The sequence below is a fragment of the Phocoena phocoena genome, chromosome 20 (assembly GCF_963924675.1).
Source record: "Phocoena phocoena chromosome 20, mPhoPho1.1, whole genome shotgun sequence".
NCBI lineage: Eukaryota > Metazoa > Chordata > Mammalia > Artiodactyla > Phocoenidae > Phocoena > Phocoena phocoena.
In genome coordinates this window covers 56,979,399-57,004,393 of record NC_089238.1, presented here as the reverse complement: position 1 = coordinate 57,004,393, position 24,995 = coordinate 56,979,399, and positions in this window count along the sequence as shown.

The window sequence follows — 24,995 nt, the reverse complement described above, 5'->3', positions numbered from 1 at the left end:
TAAGATGCAAAGTAAACAGAGATCATGCTTCATAGCCAGGAGGAGTGCTGTACGAATGCTGAGATGTGACAAAGTTTCATCTGTGATGAACTGAGAGCCATGAGAAAAAACAGCCACGGGGGCAGGAAAACCAACAGAAACCACGGCTCTCGCCGTCCAGATTCTCTGTGAATTCTTTTCCCTGCTCCGTTCCCTGCTTCCTGCTCCCATGTTCGCAGGCTTACGTGTCAACTGGAGCCCCAGCTTGGCCACAAAGAGGGTCCTTCACCTTCAGAAGAACCTGCGGCCTCGGAGAGCTGGAGAAATGGGCCACCTGGCCCCGCAGTGCCTTCTGAGGAATCTCCGACTCACCGACATCCTTGGCTGTCTCCCATCCCTGCCTCGCTTGCCCACGCCCCAAGGGGTGCTGACGGGGACCATCTCCCACGGAAGCAACGTGCACGTGAACCCCTGTGCCAGGATTTGCTTCCCAGGAAACCCAAACTAACACGGGACCCATTGACTGGAAGGGAACAGAATATGTGAAACTGAGCCATTCTGAACAAAAATCCACAACATACCGTCATACTCAGGGAAGGTACATGGTAAATGCAAATGAGCGTGCATACATCTTGGTGTTTCATGGACGCCAGCCATGCAGCCTCATATGGGGAGGCCACCAGCCCTCCAAACACAGTGACACACTTTACGGCCAAGCGTCCTAGCGTCTGTTGGCCTCGACACACCCTCTTACCCTTCAGGAGGAAGTGGTGGCCTTCTCCACTATGCGTCACTTGAAAGGAACTCTTAAAATACCATCTGAATGAAGAGCCCACCCAGTCTGCCCAGGCCACCCGCAAGTCCCCACATCGCATCTATGGCCGACTGGACCTTCATGGCAATGGGCACTCTCTAAAAATAGAAGCCCCTGCCCCGCAGAGTCGGGGGAACCACAGGAAGCAGTTGAAAACCACTTCCAGTGGCCGTTCTGCCTCCAGTAAGTTAGGAATAGAAGTGGGGCTGCTGTTGGATTAATAGGTCGTTTGCCTGGGCCATCAATCAACGTGGAGCAGCCCCGCATTTAGACGAGCTGCAGGGGGAGCGTGCGCCTTGTGTGCCTGGGCGGCCGGATCCATTCCCAGTCCTTCGAACTCCGCGCCAGCACAGGCGTCAGCAAAGTTCCTTAAATCGCAGGAAATGAACTTCTGCCTCTTTAAATCCCTGCAGCAGTTCCACGGGGCAGCCCTGCACCCCCAATGGCAGCTCCAAACAGACTTCTTTCAGTCCTGGATTTGACCTCACTTCTCCCACCACACAGCTGCTTGTATTGTATTGTATTGTGTTGTGTTGTGTTGTGTTGTAGTTTTCAAACAGCTGTACACGAGGAGAACCTCAACAGCTGACCTCAGCAGTGTGGTTTTCTTCTGTTGTGTGTTTTTGTTTTGCCGCAGCGCTGCTGACCTGAGGCTTGCCTCACACTTTGTAAAATTCACAGCAGCCGTATAAGAAAAGACCAAGTTTGTCAGCTAACCCTGGTCTTTATTACAGTAACTGCCGTAATGTCAGCCAGCTGGGATGGTCCCAGCAGCCTGACACCCATCTGGGGGCTGGATAGGCCGGGCCTGCCTGACAGGGCTGGTGCCTTCCAGATGAGATGCCAGCTTCCACGGTGATGGAAACAACGAGGTCTTCACCGCTCGCTACTGCTTCTCTTAGGACAAAATGCAGAGGGAGGGAATGTTTCATTGGTAAAAGCCACAGTCAAAGTTAAAGCCCAAGCGCTCGCCGTGGCTGCACCCCACAATCTCGTGGGCAACCCCCTCCTCTGGTCAGCCGCCGCTCACTAGATTCCAGGCGCCAAGACACTTCCGTGCAAATGACAGCTCAGGTCCCTTGTCTCTAGGACCTGACGTCTGGGGCGGGGCCAGGAGAGCAGGAAGAAACAAATTAAACCACTCCTTAAATAAGCCTCAAAAGCAATCGTGCAATTAAACAGATCAACACAAACAAAACAAAGGTGGCTCAGCGGGCTTTCGCAGGCCTGGCGGTGGGGGTGGGGGTGGGGGGCTGGATGTAATAGTTGGTGAGGGCAAAAGGTAGGGGATGACTGTCCCAGAGCATATTCTGGACCCGGAGCTGTTAGTGACCCTTCAGCCTGGACAGAGAAAGGGGGAAACGAAACAAAGTAAAAGCATTTACTGAAAACGGCGGTCGGGTCCCCGTCCCCATGGCCGCATCACTGCTCGTGTTCTGTGGCCTCCTTACATCCTGGCCCTTTTCAGGTGGGAGATTTGGGGCCCTTTCCATCCATTTATCAAGGAGGCACTCATCTGGGGGAGGACCCTCCTCTTTGGTGCATTTAGACCCGAGCTTACGGAATTGAGGGGTGGCCTCCGGCTCTGGCACACAGGAAGTGCAGACTCGGGGCGCTGGGAGTAGAGAGAAGAGGAGGACAGACCCTCGGAGGCCTGTCCTGGGAAGCTGGACCCAAAGCAGGTCCTGAAACAGAGGAGAAGCTCTGGTCTCCTCCCCTCCATGGGCACCGTGTACGGCAGGCACACAGTGACACGTCTGTTACTCACATGAATGCCTGCCTGTGTTTTGACCAAGACTTAGGTCATATTTGAAGTCTTAGCCCAGGTTTTCCACAGGGCAGTGGGTGCTCGGGGACAAATTTAGCCTCCAGTGAAGGAGCAGAGTCTTCCAAGGCTGGACGCAAAGCCAGCGTTGACCCACGGAGCGTGCACAGCTGGACGTGCAGCCGTGTCGTCTCCAAGCCTGGCCTTTTCTGTCTTTGCCGTGAGGTTTCCCAGTTTCAGCTGCCTCTAATGACCTCCTTCCCGATGTAAGACTAAGCCCATTTTATTTGTACCATATGTCACAGATGCTGGTATGTGGCGTGGTTTGAGAAGGCTAAATCTGCCCATTGATTTGGGGTTTTTAGGGACCCTTATCGGGCTGGGACGGCTGACCGCTCTCCACCCGTCATCTGCGTATCCACAGGGGGCCTGCGGCGGAGTCACAGGGTCAGGCTGTCTGTCACCCCCCAGATGTTTACAATCTCAGAGGGGCTGGAGCCAGAATCCAGAGTGGTATTCGGAAGACAGCAGAATTAGGAAAGTCTTTCTTGTTTTTTTCCCTAAGATGCTCAAGGCTTGAGTTCCCAGGCTTCTGGATCAAGGCTGGTTGACCGGGCTCCGGCCCTTACAGGCTGGACAACCCAGAGGTTAGAGTGCAGCTCCCTCCCGGCATCTCGGCAGGAAGTGGCCTGGGAGGCTCTAACGCAGCATCCAGCGGGATGATGGCAGTGGGGGCGCTGCTGGGCCTGGCTTGGGGCCCACAGACTCTGAGGGCCATTGCAGTGCTGGAGGGACCACCCAGTGGAAGGCAGCCCTAGACCGGGCAACAGACTGGGCAGCAGGGGGCTGGGAGTGGGGCTTCAGGGTCCCTGCAAGAGGGGACTGAGCTGTAATTAGTCTCCCCAGGAGGCCAAGGTCACAACGAAGGTCTAGTCCCCGAGAAGGAGGGGAAGAGGTCGTGTCTGGCGTGACACCAGCCTGGGGTTTCCCTTTTCAATACAACTTTCGTTGTGTATTCAGTAAGTCAAACCAACAGCACTTCTGCATCACCTGACCTTCTAAAAGCTGGCAGGCTCTCTTACCATTGTGCATCTGGCTCCTCTTCCGGAAACTTTTGAGAGATTTTGCGTCTTAGAAGAAGAGTGAGGTGCCATCTTGGGGGCATGAACATTTACAGCCATTACGGTCATGGCTCCTTCCCAAGAGGATGCTTTCTCAAAGCTGCCTTTTGGTATACAGTGACTCAGTGAACCCTCTGATGATTTGGGATCTCACTTTTATTTCGTCTAAAGGTAATCTTGTCGTTCGTCCGTAGGAGCCTAGGGGACTGTCATCAAATAAAAGAGACATGCCCAGCACATGGTAGGCACTCGGCACTTTGTTGAATACATGAATAAATTATAAAGTAAAAAAAAAGGAAGCATTTGACATCTGCATCTCAGAGTTAGGCCAGATACCCTTTTATTTAAATGGAATTCCGTTTAGCGATCCAGTGTTTTTTGCCTGCTTATAGGTTTATTTCCCACAATTAAATAACTTAGATTTATCTTTCAGGGAGGTACAATATATTGATATATTCCACTGTGGTTTTCTTTTTCTCCGAGAAAGGCATATAGTGGTGTATTTTTAAGTATTGGTGTAATTGCTTCTTATAAATATCATTCATGCTTGCTTTTTAAAAAAATTGAAGCAGAAATTCCTAAGAAAGCAACCAACTGCCCAAAATGTATTAACTCCTCCAAAATGGGATTAATGTTAATGTGGCTGTCTTTTTGAATGTCCTCCTACATACGTACACAAATATCGATAGAAAGCTGAAGAGAGGAAGTTAATACACGGGAGTAACACTACCCACACTATTTAAAAATGGAAATGTAGGGGCTTCCCTGGCGGCGCAGCGGTTGAGAGTCCGCCTGCCGATGCAGGGGACACGGGTTCGTGCCCCAGTCTGGGAGGATCCCACATGCCGCGGAGCGGCTGGGCCCGTGAGCCACGGCCGCTGAGGCTGCGCATCCGGAGCCTGTGCTCCGCAGCGGCAGAGGCCACAACAGTGAGAGGCCCGCGTACCACAAAAAAAAAAAAAAAAGAAAATGCATTTCTTTTACTTGAATTTAATTGAAAAAATGTAAAGTAACACCAAGGGAATTGCCAAAATAATTCTTTACCACAAAAGATGGTGACACGGGGAGGAGGAAGGGTAAGCCGGGACGAAGTGAGAGAGTGGCATGGACTTATATATACAATACCAAATGTAAAACAGATAGCTAGTGGGAAGCAGCCGCACAGCACAGGGAGATCAGCTCAGTGCTTTGTGACCACCTAGAGGGGTGGGATAGGGAGGGTGGGAGGGAGACGCAAGAGGGAGGGGATATGGGGATATATGTATATGTATAGCTGGTTCACTTTGTTATACAGCAGCAACTAACACACCATTGTAAAGCAATTGTACTCCAGTAAAGATGTTAAAAAAAAAAAGAAAGAAAAAAAAGATGGTGATTCCTAAAAATCACTCCAAAGCTAAGAAAAGTGGATGCCAAAACTGTGGGGAGGGGTGACCTGAAGGCTGTGCCCTTAAGGCAACGCTGTTCGACTCCCCCCAGGCTCCAGCTTCCATGCGGCCCCACTAACCGCCTGTATCACGTGTCCTTTGACGGGACCCATACGATGTAAACTGTGTTCTGAATACTAATCCCCCCCAGGTGTAAAGTTCCATATTTAGGGTTTATTCTGTTTAGGGTAAATTCTATTCTGTAACAACAATCGCCCCAAGTGTGCAGAATCCCAGGCTATGTGGATTTCATGGTATCACCCATCACTTCCCCACAGTGTCTTCTTTTGGGATTCTTCGTAAGTCTCTCGTTCAGCTCCACGTCATCGAGGAATTCTCCAGTGCCCTGATGGGATGAATGAGTGTAGCGTTCAGTGTTTTCTTGTTTTGTTCTCAAAAATACCGATTTGTTGTCTTCATACTTGAAAGACAATGTACCTGGGCTTCATATTCTTCATCCTGTTTTCTTTGGCTCAGAACTTTGGGGAAACTGCTCCATCATCTCCTGCCATGAAACGTGGAGGTGTGGAGTCCCTTCCACCAGCACTTCTAATTCCTTGTTAAGGGGAATGTTCCCACCTGTCTCTAAACAGGTCACGTTTGGTGCTCTCTCCAAATATGGGCTTGTCTTTGTCTGCCCTCAGGGTCCACCCTCTTCTCTCTGCTTGTGGGGACCTCCTCTTTGTCTTTTTCCTTTCCATTCACTGTAGTCATCTCGAGACGTTCCTCTGTCTGATTTGTCATCCACGGCTACTCTGTTCCCTGCTATCTTGAAGCAACACTGGGAACTGTGAAATCCTGGTTTCCCCGTTTTTCAGCTCAAGTGACTTCCAAGGCCACGTGGCCAGAGCTGAGTTTCCACTCCTGGTTTGTCCGATTCCGGTGCCTGGGTTCAAAGGATTCACCACGTACTGCTCAGCTTTTTAAACTTGGATTCTGAAAGACTCTGTGTATCTCTGTGTATTTTTTTCTTGACGTACAATCTTTATTGAGATATAATTGACACATGCCACTATGTAGGTTTAAGGTGATAATGATTTTAAGCGTAATGATTTGACTTACATACAGATATGTAATTTGTATATTGAGGAATCAATATTTCATTCCAAAATGCCACCTATATCTGAGCTTGCAGCTTCCACTGCCCACCTCCCCATTCCCCACCCTCATCACTGTTCATTTTTTATTCTGTGTCCATAACCAGAGATCCTCTCTACTCAAGTCTTCCCTGGGGCTGATCCCGTCGAGCTGGATGTGACCGAAGTCTTGTTCTACCAGATGTTGAAGGTTTAACGTCAGTGAAGGCTGTGGTAGAAAACATCTCACAGGTTTGGGGAAGTTTTTTTTTCATTATAGAAATATGCCATTACATTTTAGGTTTCTGGATAATATGTGTATTCTTTTGCCCATACAAAGAGCCTATATTATTAGAGCCTCTAATAATAGGTGGGTAAATCCCTAGGTAGTATAGTGGATGTCTCTGGGGTTTTCTACCGAATCTCTGCTCTACAGAGTGACATTTCTCTCATCTGCTGAGTCAGAAATGCAGGATTCGCCAGTCAGTATGGACGGTTTGGCTCCCTGGCCATGCCATGCCTCCCTGAGGACTTCTGACAGGGTGACAGAGCCAGTGTCAAAAAGGCTGAAGCCGTGAGATGTAAACGCAGTCCCGGCCACACGGGCTCTGTTCTGAGCCTCCACACACGGGCCCCAATCCTGTCCCAGGACCTTTGCACTTGCTGCTGCCACCACCTTGCACTCTTCCCCTCAGTCAGCAGGGCTCTCTCCCTCACTTCTTTCACATGGTGTCTTCCGGAACATTATCTCATCAGAGGGAGCTTCTCTGACCACTGCATTTGATATAGCACACACACACACACACAATCACATGCCCGCGCATTTACACTCACAGGTGCACACCACCACATACACGTGTGCACGCGTGTGCAAGCACTCCTTCCCTCTTTCTCTTCCACCTTTCGCGCTCTGCTTTAGACTTCTCGATTGTCAGTCCCTGTCACATCCACTGAGTGTTTTGGTTTCTGTTCCCTTTCTAATGGCCCAAGGGGCTCAGAACTCCAACAATCCCTTCTTTTCACTGCCTTCTTTTGGGGGGGTAGATGGAAGGGACTGAAATTGTTGGGGGAAGGTAGGAGACACATTAATAAAGAGGAAACCACCAAAAAAAAAAAAAGAAACTCACCCGCACATATGCACACACTCCTACACTCACCCACAGAGGCCTTCTCGCACGCACACGCTCACGCACACACAGACGAACACACACGCGCTCGTTACCCTTTTACCTGCACCCTCTTCATTCTCCATCGTGCAGTCATCACCCCCTGCACACCCAGAAGCCTCCTGCAGGGACCCCGAGCCTTGAGTGGCCCCAAGCACTTGGTAAAACACACGAACCACCTGTGCAGTGGATAAACGCATGCGTGACCACGTGGGGGGCAAGCTCGGTGCCTGGGCTGGCGAGTGTGTGTGAGTCGGAGTCAGGCACAGGGGAGGGGGTTCAAATCCCACTCCCTCTGTCACTGACTGCCTGACCCCGCCAGAGCCCCCTCGGGTGCAAGCAGGGACGCTCAGGGGACTACTGGTGGTCGTGAGAATAGGAGACGGTGCCCAGGGCTGGGCGCACTGACTGCACCCCGCGGCTGCAGGCGGCCGCTCACACAGCCTGGTGTGGGGCTGCCCAAATGGCGTGAATGCATCACGCTCACGGCTGAGGATGTTTGTGTCCCCTCACTGCCCCCCCCCACCCTGCCCCGTGCTTAACAAACTTTGCTAGGCAGCCCTGGTTCTCACTCTTCCCCTGCATTTTATCTGCACGGCTGCGATTGTGCGGAGCTTCAGGCCACCACTCCTCACAGTTGAGAGGCTCAGCTCTTGTCCTAAGGGACGGAGAGAAAAGAGGTAACATTGACCTTTTTTGTTTCTACTTTGCAACCTCAGTGAAGCACTTCCTTCCCCACCCCCATCCAAGAAGGGGAGACCATTACTCAGTTTCCAAAGTCTGAGCTCTCCTATACCTGCAGGGTGGGACCAGGGCCCAGGGGGTGTTGACACTGCCTCGGGGTGGGAAGGGCTGTGCTCTCTCCCGGGAATGCACTGGCCTGCACTTCAGATGGGACAGGACACAGATGCCATGGATCTCAGGAGTTGGGTGGCCAGATGAAATATGAATAATTTTTAATATAATAACGTCCCATGCCATATTTGAATGTCAGGTAAAAATTAATAATTTTTAGTGTAAATATGTCTTTTGAAATATTTGAATGTCGGAAAAAAATGAATAATTTTAGTATAAAATATGTCCCATGCTACTAAAAAACTGTTTTCATTCTTGTCATGGGTTGAATAAGAGTCCTCCAAAAAATTCACGTCCACCTGGCGTATCAGAACGTGTCAAGTTGGAAATAGGGTCTTTACGGATATAATTAGTTACGATGAGGTCACACTGGATGAGGGTGGCCCTAAATCCAATGTCTGCTGCCCTTATAAGAACAATATGTAAAGACACGGAGACACACCAAGGGAAGGCCACATGAAGACACAGGCAGGGATTGAAGTGATGCTTCCACAAGCCAAGGAGCGCCAAGGATTCCAGTAGCCACCAGAAGCCTGAAGAGACCGGGAAGGTCCCTCCCTCCCTCAGGGCCTCCAGAGGGAGCACAGCTTTGCCCACACCTTGATTGCAGACTTCTGGCCTCCAGAACAGCGAGTGAATACATTTCTATTGCTTTAAGCCCCCCAGTTGGTGATCATTTGTTATGGCAACCCTAGGAAACTCACACAGTTGTTTATCTGAAATTACCATTTAACTGGGCATCCTGCATTTTTATTTGCTGAATCTGGCAACTCTAGATTACTCCCGGAATCCCTCCAGAGCAGTGGTTACAACGGCCTGCTTAGCGTCCCAGACCTGCCCCTGTGCTCGTTTCCCTGGTGACTCAGGCAGGGCATCTGCAAAGTGCTCAGAGGGGTGGCTGCCCGCAGCAGGCTCTCCTCACCTCCGCCTGCACCTCCACCAGCTCCTGGCCTACGCTCGTTTAGACTATGGTGGAGTTGTCTGCCATGTACTAGACAAGCCACGTGGGCTGCTGTGCTTGGGCTCCAAGTAGCCATGGTGGAGATCACACCAGACCCCTCCCTCAACTATTCTGAATTGCTCAAGACCACCTAAGACAAGTAACTGTCTCTAGGGAGTTGACTTTTCCCTGCTACCTACCCGCCTCGAAAAAGGCAAAATGACACAGGTTAAATTTCTCACAAACCGCAACACGTGGTAGGGGGAGAGGGAAGGGACAGTTGCAATTGGATTTGTCTGATTGAGAAAAATCAGATAAATAAATAGAATTCTCCTGACGCCCATGTCACGGAGTGAATCCACGCCCACTCTGGCTATTAAAGCGTCCCTGGAGAGACTCTGCCTTCTGGGAACCGTTTCCACTGTCTCCCTCAAGAAGTAAAGCGCAGACTTCCTCTCCCCAGTCCTGAGTGGTGGCCGCTGCTGCTCCCTGTGGCGTTCCCAGGGCCCGACGTGGATCCGGGGATGCCGCTTCCCCAAGCTTCACGCAGCTGTCAGGAGGGATAGGCGTGCGGGGTGCCGAGCTCACCCGGCAGCTGAATAAATGCAGGCTGTCCTCTGTGGGGGGAGTGCTTCCTCAGATCTAATTGCCTGATGACGATAGGACCACCCACTGTCCTAATTACCCTCCGTTTGCGAAACCCGGAGTCGGGCTCTCCTGTGATGGACTCTGCGTTCCAAAGGGGGAATGCATTAGCCGGTCTCTCGTCTGTCCTAGACTCACGCGAGGGCCCTGGCTGGCTGCACAGCTCAAAGCCGACCCACAGGGCTCCGGCCACGTGGTGATACCCTCAGTGCCCGCCCCGCTGGGCCCCAGGAATCTCACTCAGCTTTCCCGCGGCAAAGCAGACATCAGCGCCCAAAAGAAAGGTGCCAAGGGGTCCCCTGTAGCCTCATGTGCGACGGCTCCAAACCGGCAGACGTCTAAATCAACGCTCTTCACCTGGAAATGGTACACCCAGCGGCCGCAAGCTCCGCAGGCCTCACAGGGTACGGGGGCTCTGCACGGCCTTTGGGGAAGCTGTGGGTTGCCATGCAGATGTGACGGTCAATTTCACGTGTCCCCTCGACCGCTCTCAGGTATGCCCAGGTAGCTGATGAAACACGTTTTCTGTCTGGGAGGGTGTTTCTGCGTGAGATGAGCACTGAGATGGTGAACCTCTGAAAGCAGATGGCTCTCCAACATGTGGGCGTCATCCAATCCATTGAGGGTCCGGGTACAACAGAAGGTCGGAGGAAGGGCAAATCTGTTCTCTCTGCTGAGCTGGGACATCCACCCTCTCCTGCTTTCGGACGTCAGTGTTCCTGGTTCTTGGGCTTTTAGATTCAGATGGGGGCTTATAGCATAGCTCCCCTGATTCACTGAGCATGTGTCCGGCCACTGATCAAGGCCAGAAGGGTGCCTTTTGTATTCCTAAATCGTTGCTTTCTGGATGTGTCATCTTATTTCTAATTCACGGTCAGCGGATGATGCCAGAGACACGAACAGAAACAGCTCCCAAGGACTGCATTCCTCACAGGTGCTCTCACATTCACACCTTCGCAGAGGGGGGCCTGAAGCGCAGGGAGGTTCAACACACGGCCGAGGGCGCATCCATAGTTAATGGGCAGGGGACTTGGTCCCCACCTGCCTGGCTGCAAGGGCCCCGTCTGAACTTCTGACCATCTCACCTACGGCCACAGTGCCCGCCCCATGTCGGGTCTGCAGCGTCCTCGCCCCGTCGTGAACAGTGAACAGGAAGATGTTCTAGAGATGGGCGTGCACAGTGTCGCTCAGCTCCCAAACAGCAGAGGAACTGGGTTGGAAGCTGGGTCCTGAAACCCCCTCCACCAGAAGCAGTGAGTCATCTAACAGGCGTGGGCTGAGGGCGCCGTGCTGGTGCCAAGAGCCCGCAGAGATGTAGCCTGAACTTGAGTCTGAGCCCACTTTGGAAAAAGCTCAGATTCATCCATTTTATTTTAATTCATCATTCTCCCCATTTGCCCATCTAATCTCCAGAGGAAGTTGGACCACCGATTTGGACCCGCTGAGAGGGCGAGACCTTCTCAAGAATCTCAGTGCAGGAGCCCCACGCACACCCCAGCCTTCCAGGGCCCTCCTCCAACTGCAGGAGGGGCTTTCAAGGCTAAAGCTCCCTAAAGAGCCCTCCTTCCCCCGTTATCATTTCTTAAGGGAGATGTCTGCAGAAAATAAAAAGCCGCTTGGAAGCAGCAGGTTTTGGGGACAAGAGGCGGCAGTCTATGCTGTGAAGCAGTCCTGGGTGGTTCTCCTTGAAGGGCTCTGCCTTTCGGCGTTTACGTGGTCAAAGTCCTCCACCCTTGCCCTTCCACCTAAGCCAGGCTCCGCGATGCCAGGACTCAGCCTGGAGGGGCATGTACCTCCAACGCACTGGGAGACAGAGTCGGCTCCACGGGCACGTCGGGCCCCTCAGACGCCCCTGGACGCTGCACACTCCCGTCTTCCCTCATCACTTGTCAAGTCCCCTGCACTGATTGTCTTCAGCCTTCCCGACCCGTCTTCCGCCCGGGCCCAGCAGGTGCCTCCTGCCCCAGGACAGCTGTGCAGGCCCGGAGACGGGCCGCACTCCCGGGCCCCGCTCTGCCCGTCCACTGGGCGGCCGGCCTTCCTTTTCACCGGGGCTGATGGAGACCTGCAGGAAGCTTGCAGGAGGCGGTGCCTGGAGAAACAAGAGGGCTTTGAAGCACAAGGTGAACCGGCCTGGCTGTGGTTTACATTCTTTACCTTAATTTTAACAAGTATTTCAGCCCCTTGAAAATTGCTTCTCTAGAATAATAAACAGAGCCCATGTTGAGTCGTGGCTGGACCTCGGTGCGAGGCGGGAGGGGAGCTAAGCTTGGGGAGCCATAACAGTAGCTGGTGAATGCGTGCGTGCCCTTGCGGGGGGGCGAGCAGGGGGCCACTGCAGCTCAATTGGCCCTCATTTTTGAAGATTTGGTGGGATTGGTGTGACAACATGAGGTTTTGGGTTACACATAGCAAGTGAAACAGTATACAAATAATAGACGTAGAGAATCATGGAAGAAAGGGAGCGGTGTCTGCCTGTCGGGTCTGTTGCTTGTCACTCCAGCTGGTGCCTTTCGGGCTCCTTCCCTCCACCAGAACTCCAGAGGGCCTGTCAGCGAGAGAAAGATGCCAGGTCCTGGTGCTGAGAAACAGGGGAGGGACCAAGGGGAATCCATTCATTCACTGGGTATTTATTAAGCACCTACTATGTGCCGACCTCTGTTCCAGGCCATGGGGATCAGCACGGAGCAGAAATTCCACCCATGCCCTCCCATGCGTGGTCCACACCAGCAGCCATGCTGTCCCCGGGAGCAGGAACGGCTAGAAATGCAGACTCTCGGGCCCCGCCGGCCCTCCAGCAAGGCCCCAGGCCACTGAGTGTTCAGTCAAGTTGAGGACTCCGCTCCGGAAACGAAAGGAGACGCTGGCAGGAGGCGGCCCCGTGGCCGCGTCCGTGGCTGCGTGTGGGGCAGCCAGAGGGAGCCCAGCCGCTGACCGAGTCGTTAGCCCCGCGTCCATGCAGGAGCACAGCGGGTCAGCACCCACAGCCTTGACAGGGCGGCCTGGAGACGCAGCTCTGCCCCCCGCCATGAGGCAGGCCGAGGAATGCGCCCATCCTGATCCCCAGAACCTGTGCACGCGACCTGCCGTGGGGATGAGAACTCTATCAGCCTTGCTCAGCACGGTGTCTTCGGCACTCAGCACGGTGCCTAGAGCCTACTAGGTGCTTCACAGACACTTGCTGGCTGAAAGCATTGACCCAGGTCCCCAAAATAGACAGCTTCTCAGAGGGCAGATAATCCCAGAAGTCTCCAATAGCCGGGCCAGATCTGATCCTGTGACCTTGCGGAATATTCCACTACCCACATCTGCCCACCTCCCTTGCCAGTAAAAACCAGTTTGTAAAATTACCCAGCAGCCAGGCAGACCAGCGCAAGGGTTGTTGGCCGCCCCTGTGAGCCAGTACAGCGTGAGATACCTGTTTCTCAAGGGTCCGGGCAGGGCGGGCTCCTCAGCAGGCTGGTCTTCCTTGCCCCCTGGACGTTTCTAAACAACCCACTGGCCCGAGGCCGGGAAAGAGTGTTATGGAGATTATTGGCGTCTTTTCCCAGATGTGTGCTGTCCTCCAGGTGTGAGGCTCCCTGCTGCCCAGCGGGCATCCCTAACCTTCAGAAAAGGATCTTTGCCAGAGTCCTTACCCTTAGTGATAGGAAGGCGCCGAAGATGTTTGGGGTTTACGGTCTTCGCATGGGCAGGCACCGTCTCACTCACCCTCCCAAGCAGCCTGAAGGGGTGACAGTACTGGGTTAGGGGCTGCATGAGGACTTAGGGAGACCTTGGCTGTGAAACGCTGAGCGTGGGGCCGGCACACGCACCGTTTGGGTGAGCCCGTGCTCACCTTCCTCAGCTCCACCACCACTGAGTTCCCACAACGCACACTCCTGTCAGTTGGGAACCACTGAATCCCCGTTTCCAGATGAGGCTCAGAGAAGGGAATGAACTTGTCCAGGGTGGCACAGCCTTCCCACTGATGGAGCAAAACCCTAACCTCCTGGGCACTCTGACACTATATGCCCAAGCCCTAAATCTCTGGCGCGTAATTTAGTAGTGGGGATTTGCTGAAAGCGTGGGGGATGAGCGCCATCTGCCCCTTCCTCAGGCATCAACTGATACTAGTGTTTACAATATCGTTCCTAGAACAGGCTCTCAAACCTTTGAATCTCAGGACTCTTTACATTCTTAAAACTGGTTGAAAATCCTAAAGAGCTTTGCTTTTGTGGCTTATATCTGTCAAATTTTACAGTGAAATTGATAAAATTTAAAAATATCTTATCCATTAAGTCATATAAATAAGAACGAGGGTAAACCCACTGCATGTTAACACAAATAACGTATTTTTGAAAGAAATAATCACGTTTTGCAATATAGAAAAGTAGTGAGAAAATTCACCGTGTTTTACATTTTTGCAAACGTGTTTAATGTCTGGCTTAGGAAACAGCTGGGTTCTCCTATCTGCTTCTTCATTCAATCTGGTGCATATGAAAAAAGCCTGGCCACACACAGATATGGATTTGGAAATTAAGAGGTAAGTTAATAGTCTTTTTGGATAATTATGGGTATTATTCATTAATACTACACCAAAACTCGACAAGAGGTAGTCCCTTAAAGACTAGTAGCAATGTGGAATCTGAAACCAAATGAATGAACGTTTTGTACTTACTACATTCCATTCTGTTGGTCTGTCCTGAACTGTGCATGGATCTTTTCCCCATGCGTGATTTTATAACATTCCAACATATTATGAAGAGGCCCGAAACACCTCAGAGTCCGAGGACCACTGCTGATAACTGCTGAGCTGGGTTAAAAGCTCCAGAATGGGGTTTACATGTGTTTTCTTTGACTGTGCTTCCTGAAGAAAGGAAGTGGGTTGTGGAGGGTGTTGGCGGGGGAGGGAGGAGGGGGGAGGGGAGGAAGGAGGGAGGGTGCTAGTTAGTAATACAGTAGACTGGACTCCAATTTGACTCCCAGACCAGCCCCAGAGACCTCAGACTCCCTTCCCTCTGGGTGGGAGGGGAGTCACTGTGGCCTCCGGATGAGCTCTGGTCTCTGCAGAGTTTTCCACGACTGCAGAAGTAGCCCAGGCCTCTGGGCATTTTCCCTAACACTTCATCCCTTTGATGTGGGATCTCGAGGGGATTTCCACACTGTACAGAATATGCGTTGTCCTTACCTTGAATCTAGATGTCAGCATTCCTGCGGTCTGCCGATCACCTCCTGTATCCATCATGGTCCCACCAGGAAAGCAGCCTCCGCCAGAGGTAACTGAAGCCGGTGTCAGGGCGGGAGGGCAGGGCTCTGGGGACCAACCAGGATGGGGAGGTATCCAGAGGCTAACAGGAGTGGGGGGCCATTACCAGCTGGGCTGGAAGTGGCAGGGGGGAGAGCTGGGGAGGCTCCAGCCAGGCAAGAGGGGTGCAAAGGAAAAGCCCCCGGCCTCTCTCCGCTCCCGCCCTCCAGTCTGCTTCTGGCATGTCCCATTGGCCGATCCCGACCGGAAGTGTGGGAGCCCCGTCACACAGTCCCTGCAGGGCAGCCTCCCAAGGCACAGAGCGGCATGCGGGACGGATCTGGAGGGGTGAGCGGAGGACAGCCAGCGCGGCTTCCGGGTACCATGGTCAAAGTGGAGCACGTGGCCTTGCAGCCTCAAAAGGGCTCGTGCGGACAAGCCTCCCGTCTCTCGGCCCACAGGACACCCAGCCTGAATGTGGCGGTGGGCTATGCAGGCCCCTCTCTGCTGGCAGTCCCCTGCCATTCCCAGCCCAGCCAGTCCCCAGCCCTCCCTCTGACCCGCCATGAACACCCAGGCCGTGTCCTGTTGGCCTCTCCTGTACCATAACTCACCATTATCAGTCCCTTATGGACCGAGCACTGTGTCAGCTAAGCCTCCCGTCTGCGCACAGGAACCAGGAGTCAGAGTGGCACAGCAGCAGACTTAGGGTATAGCAGCACAGCAGTGAACGGCAGCACCTAGACAAGCAGAGCCGCAGTGTCAGGGGCTACTTGCCAATGTCATGTCCAGCGTGGTGAGGCAAGAGGACCCCCACTGAGTCCACAGGGCCCCAGGTTCAAGTTCCATCCTTGGGCAGCCTTGGGCAACTCACTTTGCCCACCTTCCCATACCTCCGTTTCCTCGTCTGTGAAACTGAGCCCTTCTGGGCCATGTTAAGACTTCTCCTGCTCTCACCACGCCCAGGCCCGGCGGGGGCTGAAGACACGGCGCCTTTGTCTTCTAGATTTGAACAAGCCCCCAGAACCACATCCGCGCTCTCAGATTTTGTGGACAGAAGACCTGCTTCTTCTCCTTGGCGCCATGCACTTGTTGGGATCAGCAGATGTAAAATTCTGACGTTGCACTTAGAAAACTTCCTCCATCTGGATTTCTGCAGCCCACAGGGAATCATTTGCCAAACACATGTTTTACAAAACATGGGCCCACTTCACTGTGACTCGCGGAGCTGATAAAATCCACCTTTCGCCTGGTCCCGTGCATTCTTCCCACGCGTGCTTTCTGGCTGGGAAGAGATGCGAGACCATGCCGGGTGGAGGAGGCCCTTGGCCTCCGTGCACCACGTGGGCTGTGCCGATGCCAGGGCAGATGGCAGAGGACACACAAGGCCAGGCTTTACTAAAAACGTAGACATGTAACATATGGTGCTAATAGAACCCACAACAGAGTCACTGGTACAGTGGAAAATCATTCATTTCTAACGTCAGGCCAGCAACTGCTGTTGGGAGGAACGTTTACGAGCGTGTCCCTGTGTTGCTCACTTTTCCGGGTGACATTCAAGAGAACCGAGGACAGTGACAGTGGGGTGGCTGATGGATTTGGGAAGGCTTTAGAGGGACCGGAATAATGACAGCTGTAAGCGCTGCTGCAGAACTGCTCCGTGCAGGGGATTAAAATGCTGGCTTCCTCTGAAATGCAAGTTTTTAAAAAATTATTTAGTTTTCTAAAATCGTGGTAAAATATACCTGACATAAAATTTCCATTTTAGCCATTGTAAGTGCACGGTTCTGTGGTATTGAGTGCATTCAAACTGTTGTTTAACTGTCACCACCTAGAACTTCTCTAGAACTTTTTCGTCTTCTGTAACTGAACACCGAACCCATCCTACCCCTCCCCTAGTCCCTGGAAACTACCATTCTACTTTTTTTTTTTTTTATCACTTTTTTTATTGGAGTATGGTTGCTTTACACTCTTGTGTTAGTTTCTGCTGTACAGCAAAGTGAATCAGTTGTACGTATACATGTATCCCCTGTTTTTGATGTCCTTCCCATTTAGTAGAACTGAGTAGAGTTCCCTGTGCTCTACGGTAGGTTCTCATTAGTTATCTATTTTATACGTAGTACTGTATGTAATGTCAATCCCAATCTCCCAACTCATCCCACCCCCGCTTCCCCCCTTGGTTCTCTGCATCTGTGACTCCATTTCTGCTTTGCCAATAAGTTCCTCTGTACCATTTCCGTCCTACTTTCTGCCTCTATGAATTTGACTCCCCTACTACTTTACAGAAGTGGAATGCTACGGTATTTGTCTTTCCGTAACTGGCATATTTAACTTGGCTTGATGTCTTCAAGATTTATCCATGTCGTAGCACCTGTCAGTACTTCGTTCCTTTCTAAGGCTGAATAATATTCCACTGATGGACTCTCAGCACATCTATGGACTTAGAATGTTGAAACAAAACAGATCCCTTTAAATAACAATGGTCTTGCCTGAAGTCGACAGGTGATGGGTAAAGCTCCGGGGGACTGAATTTACTTCCCCAGAGTCAACCAGGAGGGCTGTATAAATTCAAGACCACCTCTCGGATAGCCTAACTCAGCTGCCCCAGTATTATTCTGTGCTCACATACACGGGCACACATGCTTCCTACAAAACACACACACACAACTAGTTTCATAAGTTATCTCAAAATCAAAGCAGACCTCAGTGATCATTCATAGCTCTGAAACACGTGGCCTACTGGCAAGTGTTTGGAGTGTTGCTTGAAACAGATTTATTACAGAAAGAGAAGCCCATACAGAACCATTCCTGTCATCAGTATGACTACTGATTCTGAAGTAGGACATCATTAGAAATGACCGAAAATGAAAACGCTGCAGGAGTGGAACAGAGAGGCCGAGCAGGGCAGGAGCCGGCTGAAGACGAGACACATCTTCTTCAGCCTGTCGGTCCATCCACTCTCAGCCAATCAAGAGCTTTCTTAGGATGACCGGACAATCTGAATAAGAGCTGTTGTAGGTTAGCTCAGAGTTGAGTCAGTTTTCGTTTCCTGAGTTTGATTATAGTACAGTGGTTACAGAAGAGAATCCCTCATTTTTAGGTAACGTACATGGTAGTATTTAGTGGAGAGGCAGATCCTATATGCAACTTCCTCCGTGTGTTGGGGAGAGGATACAGCAAAGAAGGTAAACATTCATATTCGGGGAACCTCGGAGAAGGGCATCTTGAGAATTTTTGTGCTCCTCTTCCATTTGTCTGAAATCATGTCAAAAAAAAAAAAAGGCTGTGTGGTCTCCAAGGGACACCTGCAGAGAAAACAGACAAGTAATTCAAGAGCAGGGACGGAGAGTGAGAGGGTTGGTGGAGCGGGTCATGGAACGGACTGGCTGCCGGGAGACTGGAAGTCCTGAAGAGGCTGCACCCGTGATGCCGTCCCCCCATCACTGGGTTCTCCCAGCCCCGCTGTAAGTGTCATGGTTTGAATCGTTGAAGCCACCCCTCCCTCTACTGCGATATTGGCAACAGCCCGGGGACAGCCCACACGCCCCACACGTGTTGACAGCTTGGAGAACGTGTAAGTGTGGAGTGTTTTCCGTGTCGATGACATGGCACACGCAGAGTTGGAGTGTGTATGCTTAAGAGCACGTGGGTCCCGTCGTTTCATGGATCCTACACGGCACTCATGGGTGAAATACTTCTAAGAGCTGCCGCCCCAGCCCACGTTTTTTAATATAAAACACGTTATATAAGACAATATTGGCAAATTCCCTGTGCACTAACACTAGCAGCATCTTGAAGATAGCATGAGGATAACAACCCTCTCCCATCACCACTTGGACGGACTGTCCCCTCAGCGCTGGGACTGCGCTAACCACTGCTGTTTCTCCACTGCAGGGAGGGGCTCGGAGCTACGGGTACTTCTGCATCTCCCAGGTTACTCACTGGTGCACAGCACAGCCAGCGTATGTCTCCTTTGACGCCAGAGGTTATCTCGATGTGACACGATGTCACCACCCCAGCAAGTCACGCTGCCCCACACCCACCATCAGTTCGTGTCTACACTGCATTAGGCACCGGGTGGAATCCAATCAGATGCAACTTAAGGTCCCTTTGTTCCATGTCTCAAGGGTCACTGCCAGGCCCACAGTGTCTGGACAGCCCAGCTCTCCCACAGGTAGAGCCGTCTCCGTCCACATGGCGTGAGGCCACCATGAGCCCCCTCTTGCTGTCGTGTCCGGTTTGCAAGACGTCAGAACCGGACCTTTGCCTTTCTCAACATCTGCTCAAGATGCACAGGTGACCGACGCATCAATCCCAGGCAGAGCGCTTTTAGATACGGGGAGGGGGCATCTTAAATCTCCGCATCGACAGACTTCCAAGATGGTCGTCAAATACGCATGGTTATCCATGTTGTCGTTTCTACGTTTAACTTCACTTCCAGAAGTTTAAGAAATAACAATATCAGTTCAGGTATGCTTGGGAGCCAAAGAAAGACACACCTGCTGCTTCTCCAACTCAGACCCACACCTTTCGACAGGTGACCACCGCTGTCGGGCCTTGGACTCAACTCTGCTCTGTAGCAGGTGGCTTCCTTCTCGGTGGGAATGACTTTCTGTCTCCCTGTCTGTGTCCTCTGGCCACACAGGCCCATCCTCCCAGGCCTGGGTCAAGGGCATTTCCTCCCTCCTCCTCCCTCCCGTGGGGACAGAGCTGGCCTCGGAGACCACAGCAACGGCACTTCTGTCAGGGCTGGTATTTCGGACGTACAGTGTCGATGTCATCTCTCCGCCTCCTGACCGGACCCTGAGCTTCTTGCTTGCTGGCCACGGACTGTGTGGGTCTACAGGGATAATGAATGTACAAAACAGGCATGGTGTTTGTTTTCTGGGAATCAGTGGATGTTATATTTCTGCCAAAAGTTACACATGGGCGATATTACATATATACATTAGGCAACTACATTTCATCTCACTTGCCTGCTCTGATGGACAAGAAGTGGATGCAGGTATATCGTGTGGAGAGATTCGTGGGGCTGCTCCTGGCGTCTGCAGGGAAGAGCGAGGCGGGTGGAGCAGCGGTGTCCACCCTGCTGGACGGACAGGCCAGCGGCCATGACTTCCTGTGCCTGAGGCCCAATACCTGCAGCAGGGTGGACACGCCCACCTTTGAACTCTAACTGGCTTGTTCCTAACCACCGCCACCCACCCGCATCCCTGGGGTGATTGAAAGCAGAGCTTCTCCAAGAGCAGCCTGCGCCTGAATCGCCAGGCACGTCTGGTCGAGATGCAGGTTCTAGGGCAGCGTGTGCAGGTGGGGCCGAGAGTCTGCATTTCTAACCAGCCCCCAGGTGATGGCAGAGGACCACCTCACCTGCGGGGTAGCGAGGCTCTAAAGTAAATGAATAAAGAGACCTTAACAAGAGCCCCGCACACTCTAACAATCAGAGTGACACTCTCGCCCCTCTGCTATTGAAAGTCGGGGGCAGCTCAGGGCCCCCATCTCTGTCCTCCGCCAGTCTGCCTGAGAAAACCCCCTCTCCTCCGGGACATGGATGGGTCACACTCTAACCCCCTGCAGCCCCAGCTAGAGGTGCTGGACGCCTCCACGCAGCCCTCCCGATCACTCTTCTGTCCTTTCCTCCATCCTCTCTCCCTGGGGACTGGCCACGTGGTCTGTGTCAGTGGCCCCTGCTCTCTGGCTTCCAGCTGGGGTCCGCCAGTGGGAGTGCCAGCCGGAGACTGGAGAGGGGGAAGCGGGACCCTCTCCTCCCTGAATGATACGCTTGTCTTCTGGGGAACGTCCACGATGCGCAGGACGCAGATGGTAGGCCCGAGGAGGGAGAGCTGAGGCTGTTATCCTAACTCTGTGTTACTTTTAGTTTACCTATTTGTACTATATTTTACTTGTCCTTTCTATTTAACCTATTAAGTTCTAGCCCAGGTCCCTCCTTCATGAAGCCTTCCTGGATTATTTGAACCTTCAATAATATCCTTCTTTTAACTCACTCAACAAATAATGTAGCCCCTTATTCTGAGCCATCTTGTCTCTTTTCATCCCGTTGCTTCTAAGGATCAGTCTGGGCTCCACAACTGGACAAGAGACTTCAATTCACCATCCATGTTTGCACGTCTCCCGTCTCCACGGCACCTGGCACACGCTGGGATGTACTGCTGACCTCAGGGAAACTTCTCTGGTGCGGCAAACTACAAATGCATGTGGAACTCAAAGAATGCAAATAAATACTTCGAGAAAAATCTATTTTTATGGGTGTTTTCTATTTTTATAATAAATAAGTATTGGGGGACTATCTAAAAACAATAAAACATTTTGAAAAGTCAACTTCTAAAAATAGCTTTTTTGGGATATAATTTACATCCCATACAATTCATCCACTTAAAGTATAAAATTCAGTGATTTTTAGTATCTTCACAGAGTTAAGCAACCATCAGCACGGTTAATTTTAGAACATTTCTTTCTCAGATCAAAAGGAAGCCCCCTCCGTACGAGCGGCCCCTTCTCTTATCTTGCTCTGTGGTTTTGAGCATAGATTTAGAAAACGAAGCACGAAAAGGATACTGCAAATGTAAATGCCTCAGGGTGCATTTCTGTGTGCGTTGCCTTGTAATCTTGTTTCCTTTTTTACTGTCTGTGTTTCAGGAGGACTGAATTCAGATGGCATGAAAATTCCCCTGGTTTTGCCGTGTTCCCGTTCACCTGCCTCCTTGCACACCTGAGTTCAGGAGCCTCGTCCTTCCACTAGAGGGCGCGGCGTCATGGATGCCAACTACGCCACCTGGGCTGCCCCAGTGTTCTGACCTCAGCCCTTGAGAAGGTAAGAGCTTGTTCCTGCTGGTCTGGAATGAACTTAAGAGCTCTGCCCCCTGTGTTGTAATGGAACTGGGAAGGGAGCTTTCATTTATGAGCCAACCGCAGACTTGATTGTTTCACAAGGTGAGAGGTGGACACAAAGAAAATACTGTGCGTTGGTGATGCGGCTGACGGTAATAACCCAGTCATTTATTGAAGATTCTCAGTGTGCTTGGCATGGCGCTAAGAACATTACATGCATATCTTGTTTAATCCTCCCAACATCCTTCTGAGATGGACCTTATTATTTTGCCCAATTTGCTGATAAGGAAGTGTAGAGAAAGAGCTTTAGAAACTTGCCCAGAGGATCCTTCCTGGTCTTCAGGTCAGTATAAGGATCTGTTTGGATAGAGGGAGAGGTCTGAGCTGGATGACCTTCTGAAGTCTCTGAAGCTGCAGGATTTAAGAATTCGGACTTCTACGAAACCTGAATCACAGGGTAGCCCTCAAACAAAAAGATCGGGTCCTTTTAAACCAAATACACAGGGGAAAGGTGCATTTGTGGGGAGTAGAAAGAGCCTATTTTCGATCTAAGTCATAAATATATGACAAGGTGTGTTGAAATGAGAGCTCTACACCTCGGGGAAACCGTCCCCAATCAGCCTGGATGGATCTGATCCCAGTAACAGCCAAGTCCTTAAGGTCTTACGTTCCGACAGGACAGTGCCCACCTGGAGGTCCCACCTGTCCCCAGGTTTCCTGTCCCCCCACCTACCGCATGGGGCCCAGGAGCAGCCAGCAGCCTTCCGTCTCCGGCCCAGGCCCCTTCGCTATGGAATTCATGTTATTAATTTTAAAGATGTTGATGTGGTTAGTGGCAACTTCCCATGTGGCCCAGAGCAGCCTCCGTTCCAGGCTCCCAGGGTCAGGAGGTAGGACTCCAGGTGTAGAAAGGAAAGGGGGGCAGGAGCCCCTTCTCACTTTTAAGTGGGGGGCACCTCACTTCCACAGCAGTGATGCTATCTGCTGGAGCTGAGGTCTTGTGATCTACACAAACACCTGCGAGCCCTGTTTCTCCATAGCACCTGTGTCCTTTACAATATTCCCCCCGCCCCCGTGAGATGTCCCGATCGCCTCAGAGTATGTGGCCACTGCTGGAGTCCACAAGCATCCCAGATGGTATGGCCAGATATGACCCGTCTTCCATGCCACCTTCCATTGTTAGGTAACGTTATTTTCAGGAAAAAAAACAACAACCTGTAAGAGGCAGGTGAGCACTGCCAACAATTTATAAGATACAAGTAAGCAGAAGAGGAAAAAGATCATTACCAAAGAGAACCACCTGGGAATGTGAAATGGGGCCACCACTTTGGAAGAGAGCCTGGCAGTTCCTCGAACTGTGAAACCCGGAGCAACCACGGGATACATCGGCTCTAGCCCTCTGGGCTCCCCACTCCCTGGTCTGGGCCCCAGGCGCTGGCACGTTCAGTCCCTGCTCAGCGACCACTCTGTCGGCACCATTTTAACCAGCACCGAATTATCCCACCAGACACGGAACACAAGCGTGGGTCCTCATGGCTTCAGGACCCGTCGCTGTCCACTGGAAAGTCATTCGTGCCCCGAATCAAGGAGATTGTGACCAGGACCTCAGCCCAGCTTCCTTGGGGCGAGAAGGTGCCAGTGTCCTCAGCCCTGGAGTCTTTCTTCAGGTCCGTGGCTGTAGGTCCAGCTGCCACGAGCTAATGACCAACAGCCACGAGCTAATGACCTCAGTGGATGCAGCGAGGTTCCCCTGCCTTAATGACCTGGCGCGTGTGTGTGTGTGAGTGTGTGTGTGTGTGTGTGTGAGATGTGGGCAGGTGTGTGGCTACAAGGATAAAATCTGACCTATATATGCTCTATAGCAGGTCCTGTCCAGCGTTCCCTCGCCAACGGACACCAGGGTTGCAACACAACCACCCACTGCAGGCCGTCAGCAGACGGGCCGAATGAAGGGCGGTCATTATCACAGCGAGAGGCCAACTGCCAGCCATCCCACCCATCCCTGAGACCCGTCTCCGCAACGGAAACCCTGCCGGGCGACACAGCATGAGCCCAGGTAACAGCCCCTCGTGGGACTTCCGGGCCTCCCAGACTCGGCAGCTCCCGGGATGGACAGTGTCCACTTACCCCAGCGCGAGCAGTTGGGTGGGGAGGTGGTGCTCAGAAGGGTGGCTGGGATGCTGGCGTCAGGAAGCCCTGGGCCCCAAACCCGACTCCGCGGCTGTGCGGCGCTGACCATTCACATAACCTCTCTGAGCTTCAGTTTTCTCAACTGCAGAAGGGGGTTTATGCTACTTTCTCTTTTTCTTTTTTAACAGAAATAAGAATGTTTTTTTCAAATTTTTATTGGAGTATAGTTGCTTTACAACGTTGTGTTAGTTTCTACTGTACGGCAAAGTGAATCAGCTCTACATATACATATACTCCCTCTTTTTTGGATTTCCTTCCCATTTAGGTCACCACAGAATATTGACTAGAGTTCCCTGTGCTCTACAGTCTGTTCTCATTAGTTATCTATTTTATACATAGTATCAATAGTATATATGCGTCGATCCCAATCGCCCAATTCCTTCCACCACCGCCCCTTCCCCCTTGGGGTCCATACTTTCTTTAAAGAGCTGTCATGAGTGTGAAGTGAACAAATGCCTAGATAGCGAATATCTATCTATCTATCTGGGTGCTGAGGTAGAGGCTCAGTGAGGAACAGAAGGGAGCTAGAGAAGAGAATCCTGGGCAGAGGGCACAGCCTGAACAGAAGAGCACGCCGGGCTCCGTGTTAGGAGATCACACGCTCACACGCACGCACACTCACACACTCAGGGATGTTTATTAAGCTCCTGCTCTGTGTCTGGTATCCCCCGGGGATACAAAAGTGGATACCAGCACTCCCTGCCCTCTTATAGGTGACGGTCTAATGCAAGAGGCAGAAAAACAAGCAAACAAGCAACGTAAAGAAAACAAGAGATAACGTGTTTTCAGTAGTGGCAAGTGCCACAGAGAAAAATAACCAAGACAAATCCGGGTAAGGAGACGGAGGGTGATCCACTTGGAGGCGGCTCTATTTTTAGATGTGGGAGGGTCAGGGAAGGCCTCCTGAGGGAGGTGGCACCTGGGCCCAGACCCGAGCAGCA